The 26,757-nt window shown below is 35.6% G+C and overlaps 1 pseudogene; it reads left to right on the top strand.

The window, feature by feature from the left end:
- Window positions 1-24,089: 24,089 nt before the first annotated feature.
- Window positions 24,090-26,329, top strand: LOC138857136 (uncharacterized; annotated as a pseudogene).
- Window positions 26,330-26,757: the final 428 nt, after the last annotated feature.

Raw genomic sequence — 26,757 nt, 5'->3', positions numbered from 1 at the left:
CGCTTTGAAGTAGAAAACTGGTAAAAATTAGTGTTCTATTAAATAAGCCTTCACACTACTTGTTAGTGAGTTGATATTTGTTGTTTTTTAAACAGTTTTTTTTTGTTCATGTGCAAAGAGATAGTGGAAGGCGACAATTCTAAGCGAACCTTAGAGTTCCTAAATTGGATATAACAGACTTTCCAGCATTCGCTGAGTTTTTCATATTTTATTCAATAATAAATTTTCATGAAGAAGATATATGTATTGACCACGTAACAAGAAAAAACGCTACCTTCGGATGCAAGGAAGCTTTAATGACCTTCACTGGTTCCTTTCTTATTGCATAAAAGGGTATAAAAACATCTTTTTCTTTATTTTAATCAGTCCGATTGAACGGCAGCTAGATTTAATAGTGGTTCTATATCAGCGGTTCCGGTAAATGAGTAGGTTATTAGGAAGAAAATGAGAACGGTAGTGTGCAAAATTTCAGATCGCTATCGCAAAAATGGAAAGACTATTTCGCGTATATAAAGACGGACAGCCAGACGAACATGGCTAAATCCACTCAGTACGCCACGCTGATCATTTATATATATACTTTATTTGGTCTCCGACGTTTCTTTCTGGCCGTTACAAACTTCGTGACAATTCGTATTGTGAATACTCGTTCCTTATTAACTTAACTGCCATCTCGTTTCATTTGAGATCACAAGCCCTTTTTCAGTCTTGTGTTAATTTAGATTTTGGTGCATATCGAATGAAGAGCTTGACGCTAGAAAATACCCTTTGTATCTTAGTGAATGTATTTTGGATCAGAGAAAGAAGAGTACGTTTCCTTGAACGAATTTTTTGTGAATTTATTGGTCATTTTGTTTATTCGAGATCAAAACTCTATTTTCTCTCTTGTTTGGTGAATATCAATACTAGACATAAATATTAGATCGCGTTAAACACCCAGTCCTTTTTTTCTTCCATCCTGGATCTCTGCGTTCACTAATGTATATCCATATACAAGGATCAAAGAAAGGACGGTATTTTTTAAGTTAACGGTCAGAATTTATTTATTTTGAAGATCATGTCAAAACAATTAATTCTTGAAAGTTTAATGCGATCTTGGTTTTGGGACTGACAGCAAAAAGCATTAAAGTAAAAAGTTTAAGGATTTTACAGAGAGATTGTGGTCGTCAACAAAAATTTCTATGTCGAAGGCAACCAGTTGAATAATTTTCAAATATGCCTGTTCAATTCCATTAATAATTTCTTGCCTGAACGGCATACTACGGCTATAAACTCACAAAAATAATACAGTATTAAATGCTGCTCTTCTTAAGCTCTACAATTTAATTAACACCAAACATTAAACGCAAATGAGAGTGATGGTCTATCAGCTGCAGTTTAATAACTGTCCAATAGCTACGGAGCGCTTGACGATCCATGGGCCATTTAATTGAGGAAAATGCACAAATGTACATACACCCATGTATGCCATTCGAAAATCGAAGGACAACGAAGCTCCGTTGGCTTTCGAATTGAAGTGACAGTGCACATGTGATGAGCTCATTTACCTTTGCGTATATAGTCATTAAGTGTCGGAGCTTTAGCTGCCACGGATGGTTCCGCTGCTGCTGCACTTAGCATTTATGCACTTTGCCAAGCACATATGCTTCCTTGTACTCCTCACCCGTCCTGTTGCTGGCCTTTGAAAAGGTTTTTCATTTGCTCGCTGGTTTTCCCACACGCTTTTCACTATCAATGGCGAGTTAATAAAGCTTTTATTATGATGGTCATTGCCAATACATGGATATACTCATTTGGTAGTAATGGATAGTAAAGAAAAAATGCAAAAAAATCGAAATAAATAAGATATCTAGAGTAGATACGAAAATATATCGAAATAAAAGCGAAAATAAACACATTTCCTTAAAAAACACACAGCAAGGAGGAAAATGAAAATTGGCTCAGCGCACAAAGCAAAAGTGCCGGTGAAGAGCAAAACCAAAAAAAGTAATAAAAGTAAAAATAAAAACATTTTCAATTTTCGAACTCTGCCGATATACCAGCAAGAAAATTTCGAGCGAGGAAGGGAGGAACATCTAAGGAACCGAAAAATGTAAATAAGTCAGGCCTCTGCATATTTGGCTCATTTCAAGGATAAATAAAGGTAGAGATGCTGTAGCACTAGGTAAAATATACTTTAATTCGAAGCGGGAGGCAAAGTACAATACTTGATATTTGCAACTTACCCATATCCCATTAAAGCTTTTGGATAGCTTAAAACGCTTGACTTAAAAGTTACCTTGATTCCTTACTTTAATTGACATCTATGTTATGGATGTTCCCACGCCCATACTTATAATCAGAATTTGTTTTGTTGCACATTCAAACTTTTGTCGGGTTAGGACGTCTCCTTTAATCCCTTATTAATTGCGGATTTCCTGTGTCAAGTGGGAAAAATGAACCCTGTTGAGCTCGAAGCATATGATTTTCGGGCTTCTTGGGGACTAACTTACCTCCGAATTTTCCGATTTCGCTTGATCTTGAAATACATAATTCATTGACTATTTAAGAAAATTGTGGAACGTAGATATGTCTGGGAACATAATCTAGCGGTCGCAAAGATCGTGCTCCAATATTGAAAGCAACCGTACATTCAAATCGATTATCCTGCAAGGTCATGTACTCATATACCACACTTTCATCGTACTTATTCGTATGCTGGGTAATTGTATCTGTGCACTTTTTCATTTGCAGCATCGGGTTTTTCTACGATTTCCCACTATGTGCCTGTGTATACAGGTGTCTCAGTGGTGTGTGCAACCGATTATTATCCTTAACGTAGTTTACGTGTAAATGCACACACCGACAGTTACCTCAGCTCATGACCATTTCATTTACCAGTGAGCTTATTTAAATGCAAATTTAAATGAAATTGTAATCAGTTTAAAGTAGGCGGAGCCGAAAGCATGAGGAGAAGAGTGAAAGTGATGAGCACATCATGGCACTGTGGCTTGTTTACGGTCAACACTGTTGAAATGAAAATCATTTCGTGGTTCCATAGTCAGTTGCACTCTGGGAAGGCTTTATTGAAATTCCTACTTCTGAGAGACCAATCGCTTATTGAGGGACTTATACTTTTCTTAATATAGTATTAAAGCTTCTCGTATTAAACCTTTCCAAGAGTGGTTTCCTAAAGTCTCAATCAAAAAATCGTTAATCTGGATCGATCCCCGTGTTCATTATTGAAGGACACAAGTCTTTTAAGGGGGAATAGGGTTAGTTCGTGTGAGAAAAGGAACATTTTTGTGATTATTTTTTTAATGCAACAGCTAAAATCTATTTATTAAAGCGAGTGATACATGATGGTATGACATTTGAAGAATATTGCGTAACATGTTTGTGGAGAGATATTAAATATGGCAATAATAGCGGCAATTACTCTGATATATCTGAAAAAAAGTTGAATGGCGGTGATACTTAGAACTCGGTGCTGGATCATCCGAAATCAAAAAAACATTATTATATAGTTTGATACTCGCTTTGGTAACATTGGTTGGTTTTTCAAAATTTAAATTTTTCAAATTTTGGGAACCCTTTAAATGGTTATATAAAAGGAAATACTCGTATTTGGTATTTTTTCAGCGTTACGTCGTAAATTATATAAAGAAAAAGTGTTCAAAACTTCAAAATAATCGATGCAGTAGTTGTAAAGTTATGAGTGGCAGCGTCTTTGAAAACGTGAGTTGTGGGAAAAACGCTTTAAAGTTTTGCAATCTGATTTAAAACCTTCAGAAAACAGATATAAAAATAGCCATAACTTCGTCAATTTTGCTCCGATTGACCTGCAATTTAAACACAATATTTGATGTTATGCCTTCATTCAAAATAAAATAAAAATCGGAAAAAAGTTTAAAACCCTATTCCCTCCTAATGAGAGATTAAATTAAGGAAGTATTGCTTATTGGACAAGTCTCTGTTCTAGTTGTTTTTTATGACTCATTTGTTATTTTAGATGTATAAAACATTTTGTAAATCGAATATTGCTAAATTGAAAATCCTTGGCTTACTTTAAAAGTCAAATCATATTTACACCAACCCAATTAGTGTTACAACTTACAGTGTTTGGTCATACGTTTCAGCTTTTGCGATTATTTTGTTATTCATTTGTCAGAGGCAAATCTATTTCTATCACCTTGATCATAAAAATGTGGACTAACTATAGTGGGAACAGCTAGTATGAAGGTTTTCTGCCTTGAGTTTTGGCGACAAGCTTCTCATTTCGGAAATGTAGCTGCTATCAAGATCATTCAATTGTCATAGAAACATTTTTATATTGGTTTCCTGTACGAAATTTGAACGGGATAAGATCCTTTGTTGAATATAAATCTGAATTATTTTAATCACAAAGACCCACTTGCCGTGGGGACTGCTTGGCGAGCATTTATCATTTTGTGAACATGTATTTATAATAGAGAAAAAACTTTCAAGAATATTTTCAAAACAAAACGATATTATAAACTTATTGCTTTTCCTCACCACCTCTGAGCTTGCAATATAGGAGCGTTACCGATCTTTTTTGGGTGTTCGGTTCCCCAGGAGGCCTATATTCATCCATCTGATATATATAATATACAGTTCTAGTAACAAATATAGCTCAAAAGATATAAATATAAAATCTGGTATGTAAATCAGGCTCATGAATATTAATTACATGAACAATATAAGTTGAAATTTTTAACTTGATTGAAACAAAAACGAAAATAATTCTATAAAAATCAGGTACAATTCAATTGTATTCATGAACAAATATAAGTGAAAACAATCTACTTGTATTAATTTTAACAAAAACAAAAATAATAGAATAGAAAATGAGAAACAATTCAGGAAAAACAATAATAATGAGCAAAACAATGTATCAATTAATAAATAATATTTACAAAATATTCTAAATTACCCACAGCGATATACTTATTAAATGTAAATTTAATCTTTAGGAATCTTAGTAATAGAAAACTATTTGAATACGGTATAAAAACATTCTTAAATTTTTAAATTTTAAAACAAAACACGGCAACACCATGTAGCAGATTTGAGTCAATTGGAAGTTTTAATAGTAGAATATTAGTTGGCAACCCGTACCAAGTGTGATTTTGGTAGTACATTTTTTGGGGCAACCCGTACCAAGTGGGCCATTTTTGCGTGTGTATTAGTGAAAATCTTAGGATTGGTTACTTGTAGATTTGTACAATGCTCTGAAGATTCTTTTAGTCCATGGTCCTTGCTCACGGCAATGTCTTCAAAATTGCTATTTTTACTACAGCATATTTACTCCCGTATGCACAAAAGACCCGCTTCACTGTTAATGTTCAATAGAGTTTGCACTACATGTCTTTATCAGCGCGCGCCCGTTAAAGCAAAATCAATGAGCGGTCGCGGTCAGCAAGGCCTTTGACGGCCCACAAAAGGGAAAGGCAGTGGCGCAGCGCAACAATGAATTGCTAGCTGCTTGTCAAATGGAAAATGCAAGGAGTATGCCCCCCCACAGGAGTATGCCCCCACACAATTACCGTAAATACTATACACATATGTATGTACATGTATATAACAGACATAAATCGACAGGACCATAAATGGATACATTTTCACTGCTCTCGTTGAGTCGCTTATTTTAAGCCGAAAATCGAACTGAGTTGATATGCTTTTGTGGCGGTTTAATATAATATGTGACGACAACAACACACGCACATGCACGCATAAACACATTTAGTGCTGGCAGCTGAGCGGCATGCATTTTATGCAGACCAAATAGTTACTGCCGCATATAAACACAATACTAGAGTAAGGATGTGTGTGTGAGTATGTGGCAATATAAGCTAAGTGAAATGAATGTCCTTGGAAGCCGGCATACATACACATACAACGCTCTTAACCTCTGTGCCTCCATATGCAATCGCTGAGGCGGACTGCGCTTCGAAATATACATATGTACGTATGTATGTGTGCTCATAATATCTGCTATAAACGACAGGAAATATAAGAGAAATGCACTTAATTAAACGCACAGCAACAATATTTTAACATGTGTGTGCAAAATATTTACGAAAATTACAAGAGATTGTACAAACAACAGAAAGTGCGCCTTATATGCCCGTCATCTCTTTATCTACTTGCGCTTTATTCTTATGTACATATGTATGTATCTGATATTTAAAGTGAAAATATTGTACAAAAATAAAGTAGCATTTACAATTGTTGCTTCCTCTGCAACTAAAGTTGCACAATTCATTAGCTCTATGTGTATATAGAAATACAGTGGCGGACAGAAAAACATGTACAGCTATTACTTTCTGTCCTAAATGTCTCGATGTCAGAGACGAATACAGTTTTCTCATCAATATGATTGTTTAAACCTCGGATTTATAAAATTTTACTTTAATCAACTACGTTCAGGAGAAGAAACACTTCTAATGAAAGAGGATGGAAACAATAAAAAAAAGAAAACAATGGGGTTTCTATTTCGGTGTATACGTTATATAAAGAAGTATAGTTATGAGCCAGATTAGGTATACAGTTTTTTGAGCTTGGAAATAAAAACATTAAAGTAATACTCGTACGTTAGTGAACGGAAATTTTGCTGAAAATTCAGAGGAGGTTATTTGGAAGAATCTAAAGGAAAAATCTCAAGTTAAAGGTATTCGAAGAAAAAATATTTATTTTCTGATGAATTAAGTAAGATGGAAGCTTATCTCTGACAGTGCTACTGCTGAGCTTATCTTCTCTATACAGCACTAATATAAAAGAAGCGTTGTACCAAATTTCTCAGCAAACTGTATACAACGAAGTTAAAAATATCGATTTAATTAAATACGGTAGACAGCTCTCTAGATGACTTCCACGCATTCGATTGAAAGAGGAATAAAACTATATTATATATTCCCTAGATTTTTTGTGATTTACAAACAAAGCTACCTGTTGTTTAACCAATGGGCTTCAGGAAGTCGGCGATATTATCTCGTGTCTTTAAATTTTTTTCTGCCAAGAAACTCCAGCCCTTATAAACCTTCATGTTTCAATAATTAAGTATATATATTTAATCCATCTGGACTTTTGATATAGTCATGATTTAAATATACGATTTCCTACTATCATTTCATAATTTATCGTACTTATATTAGCGACAAGAGCTGTCCACATTGATCTTTCATCCACAGAAAGTGCTTTTATCTGGCGAAAATTATCTCTTCGGCGGATATTGAAGTAAAGCCCATTACCGTTGCACCACCAGCTCTTTCACTATTGTTTATTTGTTATTTTTATTTTAAATTAATGCCGTTGTAATTTCCAGTTTTTTAACCACTCTTTCCTTTTAGTTTTTACCTTTCTCATATATCTATATATTTATTATTGTAATACTCTTTCTGTTGCTTTTCGGGTGTTTTCGTGGCACTTATATGTAATTGTTCATCATTCAACTTGTGTGCTCTTGTTGGTTCTATAGACTTAAGTATGTAAATTGCTGCACCCTGTGTGTGCCCCTACCTCAACAGCCTTTCATATTGTAGCAGAGAACGTATATCGTTCTCTGGTACAATAGCTTAAGAGGTAGTCGGAATATTCATAATATGAATTGCGTTATTCTCGAAACTATGTATTTTGAACTTAATTTAGCTAAGATATCTTACATATTGACCGATGTATACGATATATAGATATAAGGAGTAAAGTCAATCGCATGTTGGAATATCCTACTATTAGTTATATGGGAGGAGTTTTCACCCGATTTTATCCATTTGAGGCACAAAGATACATATAAAAATTCATTAAGATATCTCACATACTTGTATTGGCCGATATATGCGGTATTAAGTCAGTCGGAAGTACGAAAATTTTTCTACTAGTTATATGGGAACTAAGGGAACTACTGATCCGATTCAATCCGTTTCTGACATACAGACATACTATTATCATAAAAAGATTCTCTCCGAACTTCTTATAGATTGAGCGATATTTTCGATAAAAGTTCGTAATAGGAACTGGGGTTCACATATGCGGTACGCAGAGGCATGAATAAATTTGGTTCGATTTGGACAATTTTTGATGCTTAACTGGCACACTTGAAGGGCACTATTCTATCGAAGTAACATCCCGTTATATTCATTGGTGCTTGATTTGTATATTAGAAATTGAAAGAACATGTTATAACTATAATGTAGGAATGTCAGAATATTGTTACATACTGAACTTGGTTAACAAAACCGTTATATGGGGAGTGGGCGGGGTTATAATCCGAATTCTCTATACTCTGTATATTTCTATTATACTCTGCAGCAACATATTGCAAGACCATACAAAGTTGAAATTTTTTATGTTTCTGACTACACCTATTAATGCAATCTGCTCTGTTTAAAGAATCTATATTTGGAATTAGTGTAAATATAGTTTCAATGATACCTCGTTTTGTTTTTAAAAAGACTCACATAAATGAACTCCAACCTTGAAAAAGGAGATTGTTCATACCAAATGAACACATCCCTGCATTGTTCTCCTAACCAGAGAACGTATATCATAGAGAAGGTTCAATTGCGGACCAGCGTGTGAATTGTCAAAACCTAACAAGATTTTATTAGTGAATTTCACCAAATCTGGCTCGGAAGGAGAAATTTTTCTCATTTAACATTCAAAATGCTCAATTCTGCTATTTTGCGCTCCGCAGGGGTAAAATTCTGGTGAAATCAGCTTATAATTTGCTTGTGGTGAAATCAGAGAACGTATATCATAGAGAAGGTTCAATTGCGGACCAGCGTGTGAATTGTCAAAACCTAACAAGATTTTATTAGTGAATTTCACCAAATCTGGCTCGGAAGGAGACATTTTAACAGTAGAGAGTCAACAGAGCTGAGAATTCAATGAAAATTATTCTCAGAGACTTGCTTTGATATTACAGCTGCATGTTAGCCTTTTGGCTTATATTCTTATACGTTTATATGCAATCATATTTATGGATATGAATATCATTTTGCGAATTTTTATGAATGCATGCAAAACTGATAAGATCTATTAAATTATGGAATTTCGAAATAATATGTATAGTCAATTTGGGCATTTAATAATTTTATTTAGTTTTTACCTAATATACATTCATACTTAATAGTTTATATTATATTATAATAATAGAGATTAAATTTATTACAATATATGTATGTATATACATCTTTTATCATATTAATCTTATATAGTCATATGTATGTACGTATGTATTTGAATGTACGCATTCAGAAATTCAAATCATGATTTTATCACTTATCAATACACTATATGTGCGCGCATTGATTTATATGTACACGCATATATGTATGTATACATAAAATTGCCGAACAAATAATGCATACACAAACCAACATACATACATATGTATATGCGTACACATGTTAATATGTCACCCGCAAAAACTACAAACATTGTTCTACAAAAACAACAATCGTCACGGTCAGCAAGGCCTTTGACGGCCCACAAAAGGGAAAGGCAGTGGCGCAGCGCAACAATGAATTGCTAGCTGCTTGTCAAATGGAAAATGCAAGGAGTATGCCCCCCCACAGGAGTATGCCCCCACACAATTACCGTAAATACTATACACATATGTATGTACATGTATATAACAGACATAAATCGACAGGACCATAAATGGATACATTTTCACTGCTCTCGTTGAGTCGCTTATTTTAAGCCGAAAATCGAACTGAGTTGATATGCTTTTGTGGCGGTTTAATATAATATGTGACGACAACAACACACGCACATGCACGCATAAACACATTTAGTGCTGGCAGCTGAGCGGCATGCATTTTATGCAGACCAAATAGTTACTGCCGCATATAAACACAATACTAGAGTAAGGATGTGTGTGTGAGTATGTGGCAATATAAGCTAAGTGAAATGAATGTCCTTGGAAGCCGGCATACATACACATACAACGCTCTTAACCTCTGTGCCTCCATATGCAATCGCTGAGGCGGACTGCGCTTCGAAATATACATATGTACGTATGTATGTGTGCTCATAATATCTGCTATAAACGACAGGAAATATAAGAGAAATGCACTTAATTAAACGCACAGCAACAATATTTTAACATGTGTGTGCAAAATATTTACGAAAATTACAAGAGATTGTACAAACAACAGAAAGTGCGCCTTATATGCCCGTCATCTCTTTATCTACTTGCGCTTTATTCTTATGTACATATGTATGTATCTGATATTTAAAGTGAAAATATTGTACAAAAATAAAGTAGCATTTACAATTGTTGCTTCCTCTGCAACTAAAGTTGCACAATTCATTAGCTCTATGTGTATATAGAAATACAGTGGCGGACAGAAAAACATGTACAGCTATTACTTTCTGTCCTAAATGTCTCGATGTCAGAGACGAATACAGTTTTCTCATCAATATGATTGTTTAAACCTCGGATTTATAAAATTTTACTTTAATCAACTACGTTCAGGAGAAGAAACACTTCTAATGAAAGAGGATGGAAACAATAAAAAAAAGAAAACAATGGGGTTTCTATTTCGGTGTATACGTTATATAAAGAAGTATAGTTATGAGCCAGATTAGGTATACAGTTTTTTGAGCTTGGAAATAAAAACATTAAAGTAATACTCGTACGTTAGTGAACGGAAATTTTGCTGAAAATTCAGAGGAGGTTATTTGGAAGAATCTAAAGGAAAAATCTCAAGTTAAAGGTATTCGAAGAAAAAATATTTATTTTCTGATGAATTAAGTAAGATGGAAGCTTATCTCTGACAGTGCTACTGCTGAGCTTATCTTCTCTATACAGCACTAATATAAAAGAAGCGTTGTACCAAATTTCTCAGCAAACTGTATACAACGAAGTTAAAAATATCGATTTAATTAAATACGGTAGACAGCTCTCTAGATGACTTCCACGCATTCGATTGAAAGAGGAATAAAACTATATTATATATTCCCTAGATTTTTTGTGATTTACAAACAAAGCTACCTGTTGTTTAACCAATGGGCTTCAGGAAGTCGGCGATATTATCTCGTGTCTTTAAATTTTTTTCTGCCAAGAAACTCCAGCCCTTATAAACCTTCATGTTTCAATAATTAAGTATATATATTTAATCCATCTGGACTTTTGATATAGTCATGATTTAAATATACGATTTCCTACTATCATTTCATAATTTATCGTACTTATATTAGCGACAAGAGCTGTCCACATTGATCTTTCATCCACAGAAAGTGCTTTTATCTGGCGAAAATTATCTCTTCGGCGGATATTGAAGTAAAGCCCATTACCGTTGCACCACCAGCTCTTTCACTATTGTTTATTTGTTATTTTTATTTTAAATTAATGCCGTTGTAATTTCCAGTTTTTTAACCACTCTTTCCTTTTAGTTTTTACCTTTCTCATATATCTATATATTTATTATTGTAATACTCTTTCTGTTGCTTTTCGGGTGTTTTCGTGGCACTTATATGTAATTGTTCATCATTCAACTTGTGTGCTCTTGTTGGTTCTATAGACTTAAGTATGTAAATTGCTGCACCCTGTGTGTGCCCCTACCTCAACAGCCTTTCATATTGTAGCAGAGAACGTATATCGTTCTCTGGTACAATAGCTTAAGAGGTAGTCGGAATATTCATAATATGAATTGCGTTATTCTCGAAACTATGTATTTTGAACTTAATTTAGCTAAGATATCTTACATATTGACCGATGTATACGATATATAGATATAAGGAGTAAAGTCAATCGCATGTTGGAATATCCTACTATTAGTTATATGGGAGGAGTTTTCACCCGATTTTATCCATTTGAGGCACAAAGATACATATAAAAATTCATTAAGATATCTCACATACTTGTATTGGCCGATATATGCGGTATTAAGTCAGTCGGAAGTACGAAAATTTTTCTACTAGTTATATGGGAACTAAGGGAACTACTGATCCGATTCAATCCGTTTCTGACATACAGACATACTATTATCATAAAAAGATTCTCTCCGAACTTCTTACAGATTGAGCGATATTTTCGATAAAAGTTCGTAATAGGAACTGGGGTTCACATATGCGGTACGCAGAGGCATGAATAAATTTGGTTCGATTTGGACAATTTTTGATGCTTAACTGGCACACTTGAAGGGCACTATTCTATCGAAGTAACATCCCGTTATATTCATTGGTGCTTGATTTGTATATTAGAAATTGAAAGAACATGTTATAACTATAATGTAGGAATGTCAGAATATTGTTACATACTGAACTTGGTTAACAAAACCGTTATATGGGGAGTGGGCGGGGTTATAATCCGAATTCTCTATACTCTGTATATTTCTATTATACTCTGCAGCAACATATTGCAAGACCATACAAAGTTGAAATTTTTTATGTTTCTGACTACACCTATTAATGCAATCTGCTCTGTTTAAAGAATCTATATTTGGAATTAGTGTAAATATAGTTTCAATGATACCTCGTTTTGTTTTTAAAAAGACTCACATAAATGAACTCCAACCTTGAAAAAGGAGATTGTTCATACCAAATGAACACATCCCTGCATTGTTCTCCTAACCAGAGAACGTATATCATAGAGAAGGTTCAATTGCGGACCAGCGTGTGAATTGTCAAAACCTAACAAGATTTTATTAGTGAATTTCACCAAATCTGGCTCGGAAGGAGAAATTTTTCTCATTTAACATTCAAAATGCTCAATTCTGCTATTTTGCGCTCCGCAGGGGTAAAATTCTGGTGAAATCAGCTTATAATTTGCTTGTGGTGAAATCAGAGAACGTATATCATAGAGAAGGTTCAATTGCGGACCAGCGTGTGAATTGTCAAAACCTAACAAGATTTTATTAGTGAATTTCACCAAATCTGGCTCGGAAGGAGACATTTTAACAGTAGAGAGTCAACAGAGCTGAGAATTCAATGAAAATTATTCTCAGAGACTTGCTTTGATATTACAGCTGCATGTTAGCCTTTTGGCTTATATTCTTATACGTTTATATGCAATCATATTTATGGATATGAATATCATTTTGCGAATTTTTATGAATGCATGCAAAACTGATAAGATCTATTAAATTATGGAATTTCGAAATAATATGTATAGTCAATTTGGGCATTTAATAATTTTATTTAGTTTTTACCTAATATACATTCATACTTAATAGTTTATATTATATTATAATAATAGAGATTAAATTTATTACAATATATGTATGTATATACATCTTTTATCATATTAATCTTATATAGTCATATGTATGTACGTATGTATTTGAATGTACGCATTCAGAAATTCAAATCATGATTTTATCACTTATCAATACACTATATGTGCGCGCATTGATTTATATGTACACGCATATATGTATGTATACATAAAATTGCCGAACAAATAATGCATACACAAACCAACATACATACATATGTATATGCGTACACATGTTAATATGTCACCCGCAAAAACTACAAACATTGTTCTACAAAAACAACAATCGTCACAAGTTTATAGTAAAATATTCAACAACAACATTTTCATTCATGAACGCAGGCGTACTTTTAACAAGCAACCTCGCTTCATTCATAAAAACAGATACCCTCACATCTCCCCGAGCATGCTTTTGTCTACAAGCGTCTTTTCACGACGATGGCAAAAGCTAAAAATCATAAATTGAACAAATTTCTGATATTCCCTCTGGAAGGGAAAAGTTGCAACCACGCACGCCCACAAAACACAGAAAAAATTGACAAAACTGGCAACAAAGCTTTTGTCGATTTAAAATATTTTACAATTTAAATTTACAATTTGAAAATATTTTTCCGTGTCTCATAAAAATCTGCGTCAATATGTATGCATGCTCATATATAAACATACATATTTACGATGAGTTGTGGGCAAAGCTGTTAGAGCGGCAAGGGAAGCGGTGACAATCGGCGGCCGTTCGTTAATATTTTTTCGGCACAGCTCGGATTTTCTACCAACAACACAATGTTGTGACGCTTTGTCGTCGCGTCAGTCCTTCGACACAGTGACTCTTTGACAAGAAAACAAAAAACGTGAGCTTCGGCCATTGGATGTCCGTGGCAACGGAGATTTCCCATGAAACAATGAATGTACATATTTACACACATACGTTGCATATAGACAAATTAACAATTATAATGGGTACTTTCATATTTGTTTACATGCACACATAATTATACATATACTTACATATATATGTATAAGAATATTTGCGACCGCTTGGTCTTTTCTTATGGGGTTATGTCAAGCAAGAGGAGTACAAAATCAAACCCAGAAATCTGACTGAACTGAAGCAGTCCATTAAATAGATATTTGAGGCAATCCCGACTTGAACCCTCCAGCCCGCATTAATTTGCTAATTAGGTGTCGCATATGCGTGGCCAAGCATGGAGGAATAATTAATTGTATAAAATAAAATTAAAATTTTCTATACAATACAACAAAAATTGATAAAAAAGAAACTTAATACGGTTAATTTTTGTAGCACGATTCGTGAGCCGCCCTGTATATGCAGAATATCTTAAAATTATATGCAAAGTCGTTTGCGCATTGTAAATATACGAATTTGTAAGCGTACATTTCTTAACATTAATTTAGCATTATTTTTCTCATTTAACATTCAAAATGCTCAATTCTGCTATTTTGCGCTCCGCAGGGGTAAAATTCTGGTGAAATCAGCTTATAATTTGCTTGTGGTGAAATGCACTAATGTTGGCGAGTAACCCTCCGTCAAGAGGAACATTTTGACTATCGGCACACCATGAACCAGAGAACTTAAAACAATGAGAAGGTGCAAATTGAATTTTGTATGATGCTCGATTGGTTGGCTGAAAATTTGAGATCAAGGAGTTCACCACTTTCTGTATAGTTTTGCTGTTATTTAACAGAAATGAGAATTTTTAACAACGTTCTCTGACAAAATACGTATCTACCAATATAAAGAGAAAAATGAAATGAAATGAATGAGAAAACAAGAAATACAAATGCCATTTCACATATGCATGATTATTTTTTGCCATATAAACGATTTTTATGATGAAAATTTGATAAATTATTATTTTTTTGCACAAATGCTACATTGAAAAAATGTGAAAGATTATGCAAAAAATGATATTTTACTATTTTCATAATTTTCTAATTTCAATTTTTACAGAATTAATAATTTATGTATGTACATCAATATGTTATATTATATAATATAATAATATATTATCAATTATCAATAAATACATGTGAGCGCACTGCTCTATACGTAAGTTATATGTACAAATATGCATATGACCGCCCAAAATAAGTAATGCATACACAAATCTACATACATTTAAGCGTACAAATGTAAGTACGTCAGCCAATAGGCAAAATACAAACATTGTTGTACAAAAACAACAATTGTCTCAAATAGCATCAGCACCAGAAATCAATATGGCACACCAACAACATTTTCATTCATGAACGCTGGCGCACAAGCAATAAGCTAAGTCGTTTCATTCATAAAAGCAAACGCCTTACACATCTCCCCGAGCATGCGTTTGCCTACAAGCGTCTTTTCGCGACGATGGCAAAAGCTAAAAATCATAAATTGAACAAATTTCTGATATTCCCTCTAGAAGAGAAAAGTGACAACCCTGCAAACACAGAAATCAATGACAAAAGTGGCAACAAAGCTTTTGTCGATTTAAAATATTTCACAATTCTAAAATATTTTTCCGTGGCTCGCAAAAATCTTCGTCAATATGTATGCATGCTCATATAAATACATACATACCTACAATGATTTGTTGGCAAAGCTGTTAGAGCGGCAAGGGAAGCGATGACAATCGGCGAGCGTTCGGTTAGTTTTCGGCACTTCTCGGATTTTCTACCAACAACACAATGTTGTGACGCTTTGTCGTCGCGTCAGTCCTTCGACAGATAGACTCTTTGACATAAAAGCAAAAAATGTGTCAACGGAGATTTCACATGAAGAATTGAGTGTACATATATATATACAAATACATACAAATGTGCAAACGACATAAGATATGTATGTCATAATATATGAAAGTACATATTTACGTACATAATTACTTTTACACATGCATTTGAAAAGAAAAATTGAAGCATGAATGTGAAATGCCGACGGCAAAACACAATTCTGTACTTTTGTGACTTCATAATTGTGTCAAGTAAATGAATGATTTTAAGAAATATATTATATCAAAATATTTTTAAATTATTATTAATAACTCACAATAAAGTAAAAATGAATTAACATAAAATAATTTAAAAAATAATAAATAATAGTTCAATAAAAGGAATATGTTTCAAATAGCATATCAATATTCCCAGTTTGGCATACATATTATATTCTCTTCATTATTCGCCGTTTGGTTATGTTAAGAGAGCGTATGTTTACAGATTCACCGCTGTTATAAAAGCGAAAAATGTTATTTGTTTCTCGTGCATCTGTGGTGAACTCCTTGATAAATTCCTACAAATTGTTCGCTGTCGAACCTGCACCTTCTCATTGTTTTAAGTTCTCTGCATGAACCTTCTCTATGATATACGTTCTCTGGTGAAATGCACTAATGTTGGCGAGTAACCCTCCGTCAAGAGGAACATTTTGACAATCGGCACACCATGAACCTTCTCTATGATATACTTTCTCTGGAGCAAATAACAGCGGACGGACACAAAAAGGCGCGAAAATAAGATCGCCCCAGCAACACAACAACAACAACAGCAGCACCACTTAGGAATCTACGCGGGATTATCAGGTTATAATTAAATATATAATTAAGTTATCTTATTTAAATCTAATCTATAAATAATACATAAATTGGATTGTACATATAACATTTAATTAACCCACACAAATTATCATATTTCTACCCTATATACTAAAAGTAATTAAAGTTACATTTTGTCGAAATTAAATTAACATTTTATTTTATTTGGCACACCGGCAAACTCAACGTCGAGTACCCCGACATTTTGGTCCTTCGAGCCGGATCCGTTCCCGATAAAATAAAACCCACCCAATTAATCAGCGCTTATATATTACACATTCAACCACCCAATCAACCACCGTTTGGATCATCAAAAATAATATATTCGCCCACCCAATCAACCATAAACTTGAATCAGATCAGCAACAAGGATTACATACGTGGAAAAAATTGTGAGTACATAAACCCAAATTTTTAAAAAATATAATATATCAGTGCAATACGGAATAAAAGTGCAAAGTGAAAACAAATATATAATAAAATAAATCTTGTGCTTAACAAATATTAAGTGCAAAGTATTTGCGAATTTATTATTGCCATATTCCGTTTAGCACATTACTCATAATACATACATAAGTACGTACTTACAATATATAATATATATTTTTTGAGAGCCAAGTAGCGTTACTCTTGGTACCAATTCGTATATACACTTAACATATATAATATATATTCAAATTTCTCATAAGTACGTACTTACAATATAATATACAATTTTTGAGAGCCAAGCAGCGTTAGTGCCGTTTCACATTGGGACGCAAAAGAGTCTCATACCAGTTTATTGTGGGTGAGGGGACGACGAGGAAAGACGAAGGGACCGTGCCACTCGTGTTCGGGTGGCACGCTTTGTGTTCTTGTTCGTAACAGCTCGCTGCTACCCTTTTCAGCATTCCTTTTCACTTTCAAATCCTTTGAATGGTTGCAAGAGCGCTCGGTTTCAAATGAATTCGATCGCAAATTTGAGTTCTGTTATCTATATTTTGTAAGTAATTGAGCATTTTGAATGTTAAATGAGAAAAATAATGCTAAATTAATGTTAAGAAATGTACGCTTACAAATTCGTATATTTACAATGCGCAAACGACTTTGCATATAATTTTAAGATATTCTGCATATACAGGGCGGCTCACGAATCGTGCTACAAAAATTAACCGTATTAAGTTTCTTTTTTATCAATTTTTGTTGTATTGTATAGAAAATTTTAATTTTATTTTATACAATTAATTATTCCTCCATGCTTGGCCACGCATATGCGACACCTAATTAGCAAATTAATGCGGGCTGGAGGGTTCAAGTCGGGATTGCCTCAAATATCTATTTAATGGACTGCTTCAGTTCAGTCAGATTTCTGGGTTTGATTTTGTACTCCTCTTGCTTGACATAACCCCATAAGAAAAGACCAAGCGGTCGCAAATATTCTTATACATATATATGTAAGTATATGTATAATTATGTGTGCATGTAAACAAATATGAAAGTACCCATTATAATTGTTAATTTGTCTATATGCAACGTATGTGTGTAAATATGTACATTCATTGTTTCATGGGAAATCTCCGTTGCCACGGACATCCAATGGCCGAAGCTCACGTTTTTTGTTTTCTTGTCAAAGAGTCACTGTGTCGAAGGACTGACGCGACGACAAAGCGTCACAACATTGTGTTGTTGGTAGAAAATCCGAGCTGTGCCGAAAAAATATTAACGAACGGCCGCCGATTGTCACCGCTTCCCTTGCCGCTCTAACAGCTTTGCCCACAACTCATCGTAAATATGTATGTTTATATATGAGCATGCATACATATTGACGCAGATTTTTATGAGACACGGAAAAATATTTTCAAATTGTAAATTTAAATTGTAAAATATTTTAAATCGACAAAAGCTTTGTTGCCAGTTTTGTCAATTTTTTCTGTGTTTTGTGGGCGTGCGTGGTTGCAACTTTTCCCTTCCAGAGGGAATATCAGAAATTTGTTCAATTTATGATTTTTAGCTTTTGCCATCGTCGTGAAAAGACGCTTGTAGACAAAAGCATGCTCGGGGAGATGTGAGGGTATCTGTTTTTATGAATGAAGCGAGGTTGCTTGTTAAAAGTACGCCTGCGTTCATGAATGAAAATGTTGTTGTTGAATATTTTACTATAAACTTGTGACGATTGTTGTTTTTGTAGAACAATGTTTGTAGTTTTTGCGGGTGACATATTAACATGTGTACGCATATACATATGTATGTATGTTGGTTTGTGTATGCATTATTTGTTCGGCAATTTTATGTATACATACATATATGCGTGTACATATAAATCAATGCGCGCACATATAGTGTATTGATAAGTGATAAAATCATGATTTGAATTTCTGAATGCGTACATTCAAATACATACGTACATACATATGACTATATAAGATTAATATGATAAAAGATGTATATACATACATATATTGTAATAAATTTAATCTCTATTATTATAATATAATATAAACTATTAAGTATGAATGTATATTAGGTAAAAACTAAATAAAATTATTAAATGCCCAAATTGACTATACATATTATTTCGAAATTCCATAATTTAACTATATCTTATCAGTTTTGCATGCATTCATAAAAATTCGCAAAATGATATTCATATCCATAAATATGATTGCATATAAACGTATAAGAATATAAGCCAAAAGGCTAACATGCAGCTGTAATATCAAAGCAAGTCTCTGAGAATAATTTTCATTGAATTCTCAGCTCTGTTGACTCTCTACGTTAAAATTTCTCCTTCCGAGCCAGATTTGGTGAAATTCACTAATAAAATCTTGTTAGGTTTTGACAATTCACACGCTGGTCCGCAATTGAACCTTCTCTATGATATACGTTCTCTGGTAATATGCAAATACGTATGCATAGAATAATAGAAATATTATGACAAATTGTAAATAAGGAGAAAATTAAGATATAGATTATGGAGTAAAGAAATTATGAATTTTTAATACGGAGTAAAGAAATTATGAGTTTTTAATACTTAAAGATTAGGAAATTTCTATTATAAATTTGGCCTTGAAAATATTAGTAGCGGATATTCAATACATTCTTGTGGATTAGGGAATTCCCGTCTTTAGTATTTTTTTGAAACTATTTAGCGGGTAGGTACTTGTATTATGCATATTGTTCTACCATATTCATGGTAATTCATTGCAAGCAAAATGTGTGACCATCATCTCAACATACAAATGAAATACGCAGCACGCAGTGTTGCGCGGTGTTGCGCAGTCGAACCGCACAAATATTTACGAAGATTTTGTGAAAAGGAATGCAGAAAAACTAGACTCAAGTTGCTGGACTCTTTTTGACCGTGTGAATGCCCAGAGCTTCAGATGAAAACACATCGCGGGACATAGGATCTTCAATTCATCTACCCCCTTGTGACACGGACATATTTTATGGCGACTTCGTAACCTGGCCCTCATTCAGAGACATGTTTACGGCCATATATGTAAATAATCACAAAATTAGTAACGTGGAGAGACTGTTTCACCTAATTCAAAAAACCCGAGGAGAAGCAATAGTGAAAAACGCACCATTAACAAATGATGGTTTCTTGATGGCATGGAGGGACCTGGTATCGCAATACGAAAACAAACGAGTTCAAGTCAACGCGCAATTAAAAATTTTGTTTAATTTACCCCAAGCAAACCAGGAAAGTGGAAGCGCTATTAAACACCTTCAGAGGACCGTCAACAATTGTCTTACAAATCTTCATAATGTATACATAGACACGACTAGTTGGGACCCAATCTTAATCTTCTTATGTGGATTGAAATTGCCTAAAACTTTACTTCATCAATTTGAGGATACCCTAGAAGACAACTCCGAAATACCATCATGGAAAACTTTCGACGCATTTCTCACCCATAGATACAAATCTTTGGAAGCAGTAGGAAATCTAACTGACCCCGTTCCAGTTACCCAACCCGACAGTGGGCCTTATAGAAAAGGAAAAGACATGAAATTTAATACCTTTCACGCGAACGTCTCTGGAACTTCGAAATTGAGTTTTCCACACGCAAGTGAAAACCCTGTAAGAAACAGCATCATCTCAAGAAAACCCCAAGACATTGAGAGTTGTAAGTTATGTAGAACCCAACATTCCATTCGAGAATGCCCAAAGTTTTTACAAATGAATGTTGAGACCCGAATAAACGTAATAAAAAATAATGGTTACTGTTTTAATTGCCTTGCATTATCGCATAGTTTCAAGGATTGCAAGAGCAAATACTCATGCAGAATATGTAGAAAGAAACATAACACTCTTCTGCATAGGGATGCCCCATATCGCTCCCAAACCCTCCCGCAAGGATCAAGAGCCTCGAACCCGCCTCTTGACTCTACCAATAGTAGTACCTCCCAAACCCATAATCCCAATACAAATCCGCAAGCCTACACAACCCTCTTACAGTCCACTGAAAATAAAACTCAAGACCCACACAACTCAAGTAGGAAGCAGGTTTTGCTAGGTACTGCCATAGTGCAAGTTTCTTACAAAGGGCAATTATATACAGCTCGAGCACTAATCGACTCTGGGTCAGAAGCTACGTTCATTTCCGAGAAGTTCCATAGAAAATTGGACATACCCACATTCAAGAAAAACGCACAAGTGACCGGATTGAACAACACAGTCTCCGCAACAGCTACCAAAACTTGCGAACTCACCCTTCGTTCACCAACAAAAAGGGAATTTAAAATAACAACCCACGCGTTTATCTTAAAAACTTTAACCGATAACTTACCCACTCACTCACTTGATAGAATAATTTCTAATAAAGAATTCGGTTTTAGTTTAGCTGACCCTCACTTCTATAAACCCAGACCTGTCGACATCCTTATCGGAAGTGATCTGTACCCACAAATAATTCTCAGTGGCGTATAGAGAAATGTACTCGGGTCATTACTAGCCCAAGAAACAGAATTCGGTTGGATTCTTTCCGGACCCACACCTGAAAAACCCATCTCACCCTCAATATTGTCATTTTTCAATAAGACGACCCCAGACAAGTTGCTCACACAATTTTGGGAAGTCGAAGAAGTTCCGAAAAAGCCTCTACCCTCAACTTTGGATATACTGTGTGAGCAACATTATCAAAAAACAACCCGAAGACACTCAACTGGGCGCTACGTGGTAACATTACCCTTTAAAACCCCAGAAAAAATAGACTTGGGCAACTCAAGACATATAGCTTTAGCTCAGTTTCTAAGAAATGAAAAATCCCTATCTAGAAAACCTGAAATAAAAACAGAATACGACAAGGCCATCAACGAGTACCTGGAACTCGGTCATATGACAAAAATAGAATATGACCCCGCAGAGAATACGAAAACATATTATCTACCACATCACGCAGTCATCAAACCCGATCGCTTAACGACCCAACTACGAGTGGTATTCAACGCATCATGCCCCACCTCAAATAGAAACAACCTCAACGATGTATTACACACTGGACCTATTCTGCAAGCAGACCTGGTAATCCTAGTGGTAAAATGGCGTATGTTTCGAATCGTATTCAATGCAGATATTCAAAAAATGTATCGTCAAATACTTGTTGAAAGCAAACACACTCCATTTCAAAGAATCTTATTTAGAAGATCGCCTAACGACCCCATAGAAGATTTTGAACTACAAACTGTTACGTTTGGTATTAACTGTGCCCCATATTTAGCTATCCGTACCCTCCTCAAATTAGCGGATGATGTACAAGGAACCCACCCACTGGCAGCAGAGATACTTCGCAACGGAATGTACGTCGATGATGTACTTGCAGGAGCACATGACGTAGCAACTGCGAAGATGGCACGAGATGAACTTACTTCATCTTTGGAGTCCGCAGGATTTGCTCTACGCAAATGGACCTCAAATGACCCAAAAGTCTTATCTGGCATCTCACAAGAACACCTGTTGGATACCAATTTACTCAGTTTACCGGAATCCAATAGCACAAAAACACTGGGGATCAGATGGAATGCAAAAAAAGATACATTCTTTTTTCTCATCAACCCTATTCACGATAAGACATCGTTTACTAAAAGAGAAGTATTATCGATTATAGCAAAATTGTTCGACCCAGCTGGTTGGCTCAGTCCCGTTGTAGTCACAGCCAAAATAATAATGCAACAAATATGGCTCGATAAATCCGATTGGGATGAAAGTTTAAAACCCTTAACTCTCCATCGCTGGAAAACCTTCATAAAGGATTACGAAACCCTAAATCTGATTGAAATTCCTCGGTGGACCCACTTCTCAACATCCGCGATCATCAATTTCCACGGATTCTCTGACGCATCAGAAAAAGCTTACGCAGCAAATCTATACATCAGTGTTTCTACAAATACAAACACCTGGACAACTCTTTTGATATCCAAGACTCGTGTATCCCCAATAAAAAGTATATCTTTACCAAGGCTAGAACTTTGCGGAGCGGTTCTTCTGGCAAATCTAGTGGATGCGACCCTACCCCAATTAAACATTACTCAGTACCGCACTCACCTTTGGACGGATTCTACAATTGTCCTTTCTTGGTTAAGCAAACCCCCATGCTCATGGACAACCTTTGTATCCCATCGAGTTGCCACAATTGCAGAAAAAGTTGGAACCGAAAACTGGCGTCACATCGAAAGCCAGGACAATCCAGCAGATCTGGGTAGTCGCGGATGCACACCTCTGGAGATGGTTACCAATGACCTCTGGTGGCACGGACCCCAATGGTTAAAACTCGACCCGAAACATTGGCCAATTACCCGAAAATCAATCGATACAACACTGGTACTGCGGCCAATCAAGACTTTCGTCAACACAACACAAGAGGATATACTGGATAGATTTTCATCACTACCCAAAGCCATTCGAGTCATAGCATATTTATTCAGATTCTGCTCGAATGCGTCACCCAACAGATCACAACAGCCATCCACAACGTTGGAAATAACTCCAGACGAGTTCAAAACTACCCGTACGAAGACAATGACCTCTGGTGGCACGGACCCCAATGGTTAAAACTCGACCCGAAACATTGGCCAATTACCCGAAAATCAATCGATACAACACTGGAACTGCGGCCAATCAAGACTTTTGTCAACACAACACAAGAGGATATACTGGATAGATTTTCATCACTACCCAAAGCCATTCGAGTCATAGCATATTTATTCAGATTCTGCTCGAATGCGTCACCCAACAGATCACAACAGCCATCCACAACGTTGGAAATAACTCCAGACGAGTTCAAAACTACCCGTACGAAGTTAATTATTTTAACCCAAAGAAAGCACTTCCAGGAGGAGTATGAAGCTTTAACTCAAAAAACCAGCATACACAGAAATAGTACAATTTTGACCCTAAACCCTTTAATCGATCCCAAAGGAATAATGCGAGTCAATGGCCGATTGAGCAATTCAGCCGCACTATCATATAACGAGCGTCATCCGATTATACTACCCTATAGCAGTCGATTAACAAAACTACTCACCCAATTTACCCACTCAATTACCCTACATGGTGGCAACCAGCTAGTTTTACGACTCATGCGTACGGAATTTTGGATACCGAAGCTTAAAACGCTCATCAAGTCCATTATCCATCAGTGCAAAACTTGCGTCTTACACAAGAAGAGAGAAACTACTCAAATCATGGCAGCTCTTCCAGCGGAACGTACCACCCTAACCCGCCCATTCGCAGCAACAGGAATGGACTTCGCCGGTCCCTATGACATAAAAAATTACACCGGCAGAGCGTGCTTGATCACAAAAGGTTATGTATGCGTATTTGTTTGTTTTGCAACCAAAGCAATACACCTGGAGGCAGCAAGCGATCTCACCACCCAAGCATTCATGGCCGCATTCGCACGATTTTTTTCCAGGCGCGGATGTCCCGCCGATCTTTATTCTGACAATGGCACTAATTTCGTGGGAGCCTCTAAACTCTTAATCAAAGATCGACGAGAATTCATAAAATTACTAAAAACACAAGTAACAACAAGTGAAGCACACCAAAACATCAACTGGCACTTTAATCCTCCAGGAGCTCCACACATGGGTGGACTCTGGGAAGCAGGAGTGAAAAGTTTAAAGAGCCACTTAAAAAAGGTGTCTCAGATCCAAAAATTCACTTTCGAAGAATTATCTACCCTTCTAACCCGAATCGAAAGCTGCTTGAATTCTCGACCTTTAAGCCCACTAAGTGAAGACCCCAGGAATATAGAACCTTTAACTCCAGGCCATTTCTTAATAGGTACCCCTTTATTAACCCCAGCAGAACCCAACTTAGAAGATACACAACTAAGCATCGCACATAGATGGCAAAAGTTAAAGATACTCCATCAACACTTCTGCAAACGATGGAAAGAAGAATATCTAAAAGAACTCCACAAACGGTATAAGTGGAAATACCCTCAACGCAATATAGAGATCAATGATATGGTAGTTATACGCCAAGAAACTCTATCCCCAAATGAATGGAAACTTGGTCGCATCGAAAAAACCTATCTCGGTGCAGACAATAAGACCAGAGTAGTTGACATACGTACTTCTCAGGGAACAATTACCCGCCCAATAACCAAAATAGTCACCTTACCAAATAACTAATCTCATTTCTTTATAGTGACATGGCTCCTCAAAATAGCAACAAATCTATCTGCAGCCGACAGAGTAGCCCAGCCTTCACCATACGTTCACTCAGCGTCACCCGAAGCATCACCCACTCTCCGACAATGGGACCCTGGCTAGACGCTTACATCGCTTTAAAGCGACCCTCTCCCCCATTCGAGAAGAAAGAGGAAGTACCCACCGCACGGCCTGACGAACTATCACCCATTCATCAAAACGCATACATAAACACGTCGCCTGTGGATTGTGTAAAAAGGATCACCGATTAGTGACATGTTCAAAATTTACAAAAATGAACATTCACGAAAAGTTTGACGCAGTAACTAAGTATAAGTACTGCGTCAACTGCTTGGCCAGATCGCACTCAACACAAAGATGCACAAGCTCAAAACGATGCAACATGTGTAACGGGGAGCACCATTCAACTCTACATGGACACCCCAGGTTGTTCTGCAAAGAGAAAACCAAACCAACAAAGAGCGACGAACGACTGCACAAAGATCAAGAGATTCCAACACTACTGGCCAAGCCGACCCTTATACCCACTGCCATGATAAAAATAAAACACGATGGCAAATGGAATAAAATACGTGCCATAATTAACCCGACCCTACAATCGTGATATAGGTGGCGAAATCGTTAAGAGATTCGACCACTTAGTCCTAGCCGACCCTATGTTCCACAAGGATGACAAAATCATGATGGAACTGGGAGCAGACATCTACCCAAGGATAATGAAACCCGGAATATTCAACCCAGACAACAGCACCGTGATCGCACAAAACACCGCACTCGGTTGGACTCTAACCGGTGCTTGTGCGATTTAAACCCTAAGTAACCACTCAACCCATCGTAAAACAATATTCATTAACCCAAAGCGAAATAGATCTAATAACTTTTTTATTCGCAGACCATGCAAGGCGGCCGGGATGTTCATACCAAATGAACACATCCCTGCATTGTTCTCCTAACAGAGAACGTATATCCAGAGAACTTAAAACAATGAGAAGGTGCAGGTTCGACAGCGAACAATTTGTAGGAATTTATCAAGGAGTTCACCACAGATGCACGAGAAACAAATAACATTTTTCGCTTTTATAACAGCGGTGAATCTGTAAACATACGCTCTCTTAACATAACCAAACGGCGAATAATGAAGAGAATATAATATGTATGCCAAACTGGGAATATTGATATGCTATTTGAAACATATTCCTTTTATTGAACTATTATTTATTATTTTTTAAATTATTTTATGTTAATTCATTTTTACTTTATTGTGAGTTATTAATAATAATTTAAAAATAT

Source organism: Bactrocera oleae, chromosome 4 (assembly GCF_042242935.1).
Source record: "Bactrocera oleae isolate idBacOlea1 chromosome 4, idBacOlea1, whole genome shotgun sequence".
Taxonomy (NCBI): Eukaryota; Metazoa; Arthropoda; class Insecta; order Diptera; family Tephritidae; genus Bactrocera; species Bactrocera oleae.
Note: the sequence above shows the minus strand (reverse complement) of the source record. Positions and strands in the feature narration are given on the sequence as shown.